This window comes from Podarcis liolepis, assembly GCF_965112155.1.
Source record: "Podarcis liolepis genome assembly, chromosome: 5".
NCBI lineage: Eukaryota > Metazoa > Chordata > Lepidosauria > Squamata > Lacertidae > Podarcis > Podarcis liolepis.
The window spans coordinates 84,039,173-84,046,997 of record NC_139556.1 but is presented as its reverse complement, the minus strand read 5'-3'; positions in this window follow the sequence as shown (position 1 = coordinate 84,046,997).

Sequence of the window (7,825 nt, the reverse complement as noted above, 5' to 3'; positions counted from 1 at the left end):
GAGGTGCCTGTGTATTATTTGTTAAGGATGCAATTCTGCTCACTCCATGCATAGTGAGAGAAGGGGTGAAGGTAGCTCTTAAGACAGGTTCATTGTCACTCCTTGTAACGCTAAATGAACCCCAGGCAATTTTTATACTCTTGTTTCTTTGCTTCTTAATTGTTGTTGGCCTCCGTCCATCTCAAGAGAGAATGGAGTGTACATCGGTGGGTGAAGTGAAACTGCTGTGTTAGCAGCACTGAAGTGACCTCCCCGGGGTGCAAGCCTGGGCAGTGTGTATGGAGGTCCTGGGCTACCCAGATGACAAGACCCCCCTCCTCAGCCTTGCTGATGTGGTCCAAAGGAAAGCAGAACAATATGTTTGCTACCAGCTTGGCTGCAGGAGTTGCCAAAAGGAGGTGTACAAGGCACCATCCAACTGTCTTGGGGACTCCAAGTTTGTGTAGGGTTTTCTCCTTACCCTTTTCTTTTCCTGAAGATGTCCCTCAAGGCAATGGAGGTTTAGGATCAGAGTTTTCCTTCTCCTAGATTGGCTAACTTAGATTGTCGTGGTGAGTGGGCTTGCATGTTCCTATGACCCTTGTGAGTGAAGCCATTGGGAATCTCATACTCCCAGCAGGGTCACCCAAGGTGGTAAGGTCAAAGGGAAGGAGCTAGACAAAGAATGAGCCAAGAAGTCCTCAACAGCAGAACAGGCGGATGATAGCAAGTGGTATGTTACAACAGCTGTGAAGGTGGATGAAGGCTACAGTCGTGTCTACTTCTTGCCATCGGAACAGAGCCCTACTGTGAAGACTGTGTGTTGGTCAGTGTGCACTGATCTACACAACATAAAACAAATTCACACACAGGCGTCTTCCAAAAACCCAACCCAAACCCCAAAAGTCCCATGGCGATTGGCAAATGGTAACGGGGGCAGGATTGTGAAATCTGGAAGCCCCTAGTCATGAACCGGCGCATGGGCAGTGGATACAGATTCAGTTGTTCTGACTCAAGGAACGAGGCAGTTGAGCAGCTCGGCAGCTGTATCCATGACTGAGCAGCCCTTTTTAGGAACCGTGTTTATGGAAAACAATTTTACTCAGCTACGAGTGATTGCCAAAGAAGAAGAAGACCTTCCCAGGTTAACAAGCCCCATCTGCCCCCTCTACAGCATGTGCAGAAGCCACCTTCTTGACCATTGGACCCACTATTGGCCTCATCTGCTCAATCTGTCAGAGCCTGTCTTCACATGCAGGGGAAGTCCCTAATTCACCCAAGGTTTGAGACCCATTGGCTACCCTCACCTGGTTTAACCAACCAGTCTAAACCCTTTCCTGGGGTGTGGCCTCTGTTGCATGCTGGCAGCTTCTAGGAGCCACTGGTGATGGCTGATTGCAGGGTGGGGACCAAAGGTGGATGATATAATCATTGTATTGTGTGCATATGGTAAGGTAAAGGTAAAGGGACCCCTGACCATTAGGTCCAGTCGTGACCGACTCTGGGGTTGCAGTGCTCATCTCGCTTTATTGGCCGAGGGAGCTGGCGTAGAGCTTCCGGATCATGTGGCCAGCATGACTAAGCTGCTTCTGGCGAACCAGAGCAGCGCACGGAAAAGCCGTTTACCTTCCCGCCGGAGCGGTACCTATTATCTACTTGCACTTTGACATGCCTTTGAACTGCTAAATTGGCAGGAGCAGGGACCGAGCAACGGGAGCTTACCCTGTCGCGGGGATTCGAACCGCCAACCTTCTGATCGGCAAGTCCTAGGCTCTGTGGTTTAACCCACAGCGCTACCCATGTCCCTGTGCGTATGGTAGTGTTATGCTTTTCATTTGAACACAGAAAGCTGCCTTATGTGCAGCCACTCATTGGTTCATCTAGTTCAGTATTATCTCCAGTGGCTGAACAGTGGCTGTCCAGAGTTTCAGGCAGGGTTCTCTCCCAGCCCTGCCCAGAGATGTCCCAGAGATGAACCTCAGACAAAAGGGGAAAGGCCATAGGTCAGTGGTAGAGCATACAGAAGGTCCCAGGTTCAACTCCCTTGTTGCACACATGCAGATGACAACTCCATTATACAGGAAACAAATCAGGTAATGTGCATCAGGTGAAGACATCCCCATTCTCTCTCCTCCTGGTGTGTGGAGAGCAGGGGGAAATCACCTTCCTGAGTTTTAAGCTGCTGGTGTGTACATAGCCTTATTTTACTGTCAGTGGGAATTGTTAAATGAATTCCTAAGGATTTAACAGATGCCATGACTCCGGAGTTTTGACTTGCCCTTTTATTCTGATAGATTGCTAGGTTTTGCTTATAGCATTTGAAAAATCGCTATGTTTTGCTTTGAGTGATCCGCATTTTTATATTTAGTACTGTTTTCCTACTTTGGGTTTTCCTCTGGAAGAAATAGTAGATATACAAAATGGGGAAGAAATGAAACAATATGTCCGTTGGGAGCTCTTCCCATGCTCAGATGCATCCCACAGCCCCTCCTAATTGTGTGAGCTGCCAGCAGATCTGAGGAAGAAGGGGTTATGGGATGCTTCTGCAGATATTAATCATCTGTGTTCAATGTTCCAAGCACATCAATCCATGTGCCCAATATAGCTGCATCTGGACAGAGGAGACCTCCTATGGGAGCCACTCCTCACCCTGTCCTCCAGTGCACATAGGTGCAGGATTGCAGCCCAGGTTGGAAGAGGGGTGTTAACATCTGCAGTTGCTGTTTCTGTATGATGCGTTTATTGTGGAATTGCCATGCCTCGTTCACTCACATTTTGCAGGTTCTGCTTCCATCTTTTTTTCCTTGGCACAAAAAGTCTGCCTGCTTTTTTGTGTGTTTTTTTAAGGAGGACAGAAGATTGGTGCAAACTCAACAGTTAATAGATGCTCTTCCCATTCATCCTCTCTTTCTTTCAAAAGCAATGGTTTTGATGTGGGCAAGGATGAACCCATTACAGCTTTTGGCACATGTTCACTATTAACTTTTCCAGAAATACTATTTTATAGGCCAGTTAATGTTTTAATCAGTACATTAATTAGTGCAAAAATACTTTCCCAGCTATATATATATGTTTAAATATAATAGTGGTTGCATGCTTTTCTAGGAGAGTTTTATAACACTGTAGTAGCAGTAAATGCTTTAAAAAAAGAGCTGTTTTCTAATATCACCATTTTAGCAACGTTTTCCACTAAACAGTTCTAATTCAAAAACAGTAATTGAACACTTAGCCCATTACTACCCATGAGATGTCAAAAAGCTACCACACTTAAATGAATAAAATACCTAATGCAAAATTAATAATTAGTTATTATTATTAAGGATTGCTCAGAATTCCCCCTGCCCCAAATGTCCACTGAGGTGAATTGGACCTTCCTCTCCTTACACAAAGTATGTTACACTCAACACTGTGCAGTAGATGGAACATAACAAGATGAACATGCAGAAAAATGCAGTATCCATAGTGTGGAAAGCCGATTGGGATTCTGCTTATAGGCTACAGAAGAAGAGTGATTTATGAGTACAAGACCTCCCTGTCTGGAAGCAGCCAATGCAGCCTGTTTTAAATTCATTCTGTGTCTGTCTCTAGGTAACTTTCTACAGCACAATTTCCTTTCTTGATTATCTCTGTTTCTGAGGAGGAGGAACATGGCTGTTTCTACTTTGCATGGAAATAGTTACTTGCTAACGGCCTGTGCAAAGCAGGCTCCTGAGCTGAGCTTCCATGCAGAAGCAATGCCTTTGCAGATATGCTGCTGTTATTTTCTCTTGACACTAGAGCAGTGGTGGCCAAACGTGGCCCTCCAGCTGTTTGGGGACTACAATCATTCCCATCATCCCTGACCACTGGTCCTGTTCGCTAGGGATGATGGGAGCTGTACTCCCAAAACAGCTGGAGGGCCAAGTTTGGCCATCACTGCACTAGAAGATTTGATTTGACAGCTGAAAGGCAGGGAAATGTGCCTGAGCAAATGGTTTGGTAATGTGCAGTGGAGACTCTGTGGTCTCTCACCCCTCCTTCCAATTTTCCAGTAACAAGAGGACTGGACAAGTTTGTGCATCATAAGGCTATAGATGGCTACTAGCCATGATGCACACACTCTGCCTCCACAGCATGTTTCTGAACACCAGTTGCTGGAATACAACTTGTTGGTCACTGTGAGGACAGGCTGCTAGACTAGGCTGGCCCTTGACAGCCTCTTCACATGTTCATAGTCTTCCTGCAAGTTGAGCAACAGCCTGTATCCAAATACTTGGCATATGTCAGGTGTTGCCGGATTGTATTTGGTCTAGTGATGGTCGAACCTGATAAAGCTGGCAGTTCAGGTTTAGCTTGTATTGCTGTTTAAACATCCTCCCCCCATTTTTCTGCACATAGCAACCCTTCCTACCTCTCACAGGTCCCCGGCTTGCCCTCTGGCAACCCACTGAACAGAGAGAGAGATGCTGAGATAAGTCAAGTCTGTGATTAAGAGAGTTGCAACAGGTTTGCACACAGATAATCCGATAACCACTGGTTGGTATGATTATAGACCCTTATAAAAAGCACAGTGGAGAAATATTTGAGGATTCTAAAGCACCCAATGGAAATATCAGGAGTAGCCAATGTGTCCTCCAGATGTTGTAGGACTATAACTCCCAGCCACCAAGCCAATTTTCACTTTGCACCAGGCTCCCAGGAAGAAGTTATTTAGCTTGTGCACCGCGCCAACCCCCGTCTCACTCCGGAGCCCTTTGGAGAGTTCCTTTGCCGAACGGGGGGGGGGGGCGCAAATGGTGCCCGCCGAGTCCCATGGCCGCCAGCTTCTCCCGCCTGCGGTTTTCGGAAGGGTCCCCGCTTCGCTGCAGCGGTAGACCCGATTTCTGCGGAGCTGTCTCCCTCTGAGTCAGAGGGAATCCGCCATTGTCGGAGGCGCCGCCTCCGGAACATTCGACACACATTTAAAGCACATGATTCCCCCCCCCCCCCGAGAATCCTGGAAACTGTAGCTTCCCACTCACAGAGCTACAGTTCCCAGGATTCCCTAGAGAAAGCTATGTGCTTTAAATGTGTGGTCTACAACTGGTGTCAGCGGCTGAATATCTGCTTCACATGCGGAAGGTCCCTGGTTCAGTCCCTGGCATCTCCAGGTATGCTGGGACAGGACCGTGTAAAAATCCCAGAGGGCTGTTGTCAGTAAGTGAAGACACTATGGAGCTAGGTAGGCCAGTGATCCAACTCTGATTACGTTATCTCTCTATAAAAGTAGTATTTCATTTCGTCAGGTCATGTGTTCCCTGTTAAACTGGCATTGTGGAGGAGGTTGTCCTATATAATGGACAGGGGGAGGGGGAGGATTCTCCTTTATGGAAAAAAATAGGTGTCAGGGAACTGCCACCGGCTCAGAGACGAGAGATGGAAGGGCAGTTGTGTTATAGGGAGCCTCCAAAAATCTTGTGAAGCAGTTCCTCTTCCGGCGAGGAGGAAAGTCCCACCTCCAGTAGAGAAGAGGTGCAAGGGCCAGTGGATGCTAGGGAGAGCCTTAATACTGAGCCTGAGCAAGCCGGAGAGGCGGGGAGCACGCCCTTGCCATCGCTCGTCCTGCGCAGTAGTCTTCAGCGCAGGGAGAGGCGGAAAAGGCTGGGGGTGATGAGACTTTTATGCTGGGGGAGGTACAAAAACAGACCACTCCCGGATTCTGCTAGCGATTGAGCCAGAAACTTCTCCCGGTTTCTCACCCCAGGAGCATGTGCTGAGCGGGACTTTGCTAGGGAAAGGGGTGTTAGGGCAGAGATATGGTGTTGGGAGAGCCCTTGATCTTGGTGGAGAAAGTTAAATCTGCTGGAAGTGGGGTTACTTAGTTTGGAGATCACAATTTACAGTGAGCCAAGGAAGGAAACTGTTAGTGTTTGTAAAAAAAACAAAAAAGGAAAGGGTTCTGGCCTCCCTTTGTCTCCTCAGCCTGGTCCTCAGACCCTTGTTGGCATAAAAGAGTCCACAACAATATCCTTGCAGAGTGCTTTATTCTGCTTTTATTCTTAAAAGTCTTTGTGCAAAAGCGACTGACACACAACAACACTACCAGCTTTCACTAACCAACCAACCAACCCAACAACAAACTAACATTTCTCACTCTATATATACAACTCAGTGCAGGCCGCTGACTCATGCTGACCCAGCTTTTTACAGCATTAAAGAAACAGCGGCCATTTTAGCCGTGACAGAAACACGGTCCTAGCGCCTCCTACGGGCACTGGAGGCGTGCAGGCACCAAGCCCCCGCTCTGCCTCGCTTACCTTCCCGCTCTCCCCTCCCCAGACTCTCCTCCTTGCACCCTCCACAGCTTGGCGCCCTGGTTCACTGTGCCAAAGCCCCTGTACTCCGGTATGGCCTAAGCTGCTTTGTTGGTTCCTAAAGTAAAGGGACACCTGACCATTAGGTCCAGTTGCGGACGACTCTGGGGTTGCGGCGCTCATCTCGCTTTACTGGCCGAGGGAGCCAGCGTACAGCTTCCGGGTTATGTGGCAGCATAACTAAGCCGCTTCTGGCGAACCAGAGCAACCCACGGAAATGCTGTTTACCTTCCCGCTGGAGTGGTACCTATTTATCTACTTGCACTTTGATGTGCTTTCGAACAGTTAGGTTGGCAGGAGCAGGGACCGAGCAACAGGAGGTCACCCCATCGCGGGGATTCGAACCGCAGACCTTCTGATCGGCAAGCCTTGGTTTAGACCACAGCACCACCCGCATCCTTGGTTGGTTCCTAGGAGCTACAAAAGCTTCTTAGCATGGTTTGTAAGCAAACACAAATACATCTTCATGTGGCAAATGAAAGCACTGCCAATGTCCCGAGCTAACGAAGGGATCAGAATAATTATTTTGAGCGAAGAGAGCTGAGGTTCAGCGTATCTGTGGTTAAAAATAAACCTGTAATGGAAGCGGAGTCACGTCAGACAGTTCTGACTTCACAATAGACCCATTTCACACAAAGGATAGGCTTTGTACCATCTCTTCTAGCACGAAGTGAAAGCCTGTAATTTCCAAAGCTGTATTTCGAGCTTCAAAAGAATCACAAAGGGTTGCAAAAGAGGAAGGTACGGTACTTACCACAGGGCAAAACAAAGCAGAGTGCTCATGGCCTGAAGTCATTTCAGATGAGGTAGCAGAATCAACAGTTGTTTACAACTCCATAGTTCATGAAAAAATGAAGAATTTTGTGGAGACGTACCATTTGTCTTTAAGTCGCCAGAAGATTCTCTGCTGCTTTCCATGCAATATTGTAGCACAGCCAGCTATCCCTGTAAAACTGTTTCAGGCATTGCCCTATTACTGGCATTTAAGGTCAGCCTCCCTGACATGGATGGGAAAACTCAGGCTGGTGGTGGGGCAAATGTGGCCCTCCAAACCTTTATATCTGGCCCACTGAACTCTCCTCAGGCCATAGCCCTCACCTGACTTGCTTCTGAGCTTTTTGGCCAGGCTGGAATGTGTCCCTGAACTTCTGCTTGCTGAGCAGCTCCCCCCCCCCCCAACCACAAATATTACTGAAAAGCATTAAAAGTACCCCCTTAATCCTGGCTACACCAATGTTCCCACCCCTATCTTCTCGGGATATTTCAGGATAGCTCACGCTCCTGCAGCCAATCAGAAGCCGCGCCTTGATTTTCATATGGTTCCAGGAATTGAACAGACTCCCGGAATGCATTCTGCTGGAAAACCAAGGTACCACTGTAGTAATATTTGAACACACACCCCACCCCCAGTTATACCCTCTCCCTCTTTCTTCTTTTCCCCACTTTCTCTTTTAGTTTTTTTTAATCTTATATAACATATCAGTGAGATTGACTGTAGTTGGCTTTTGTTCTCA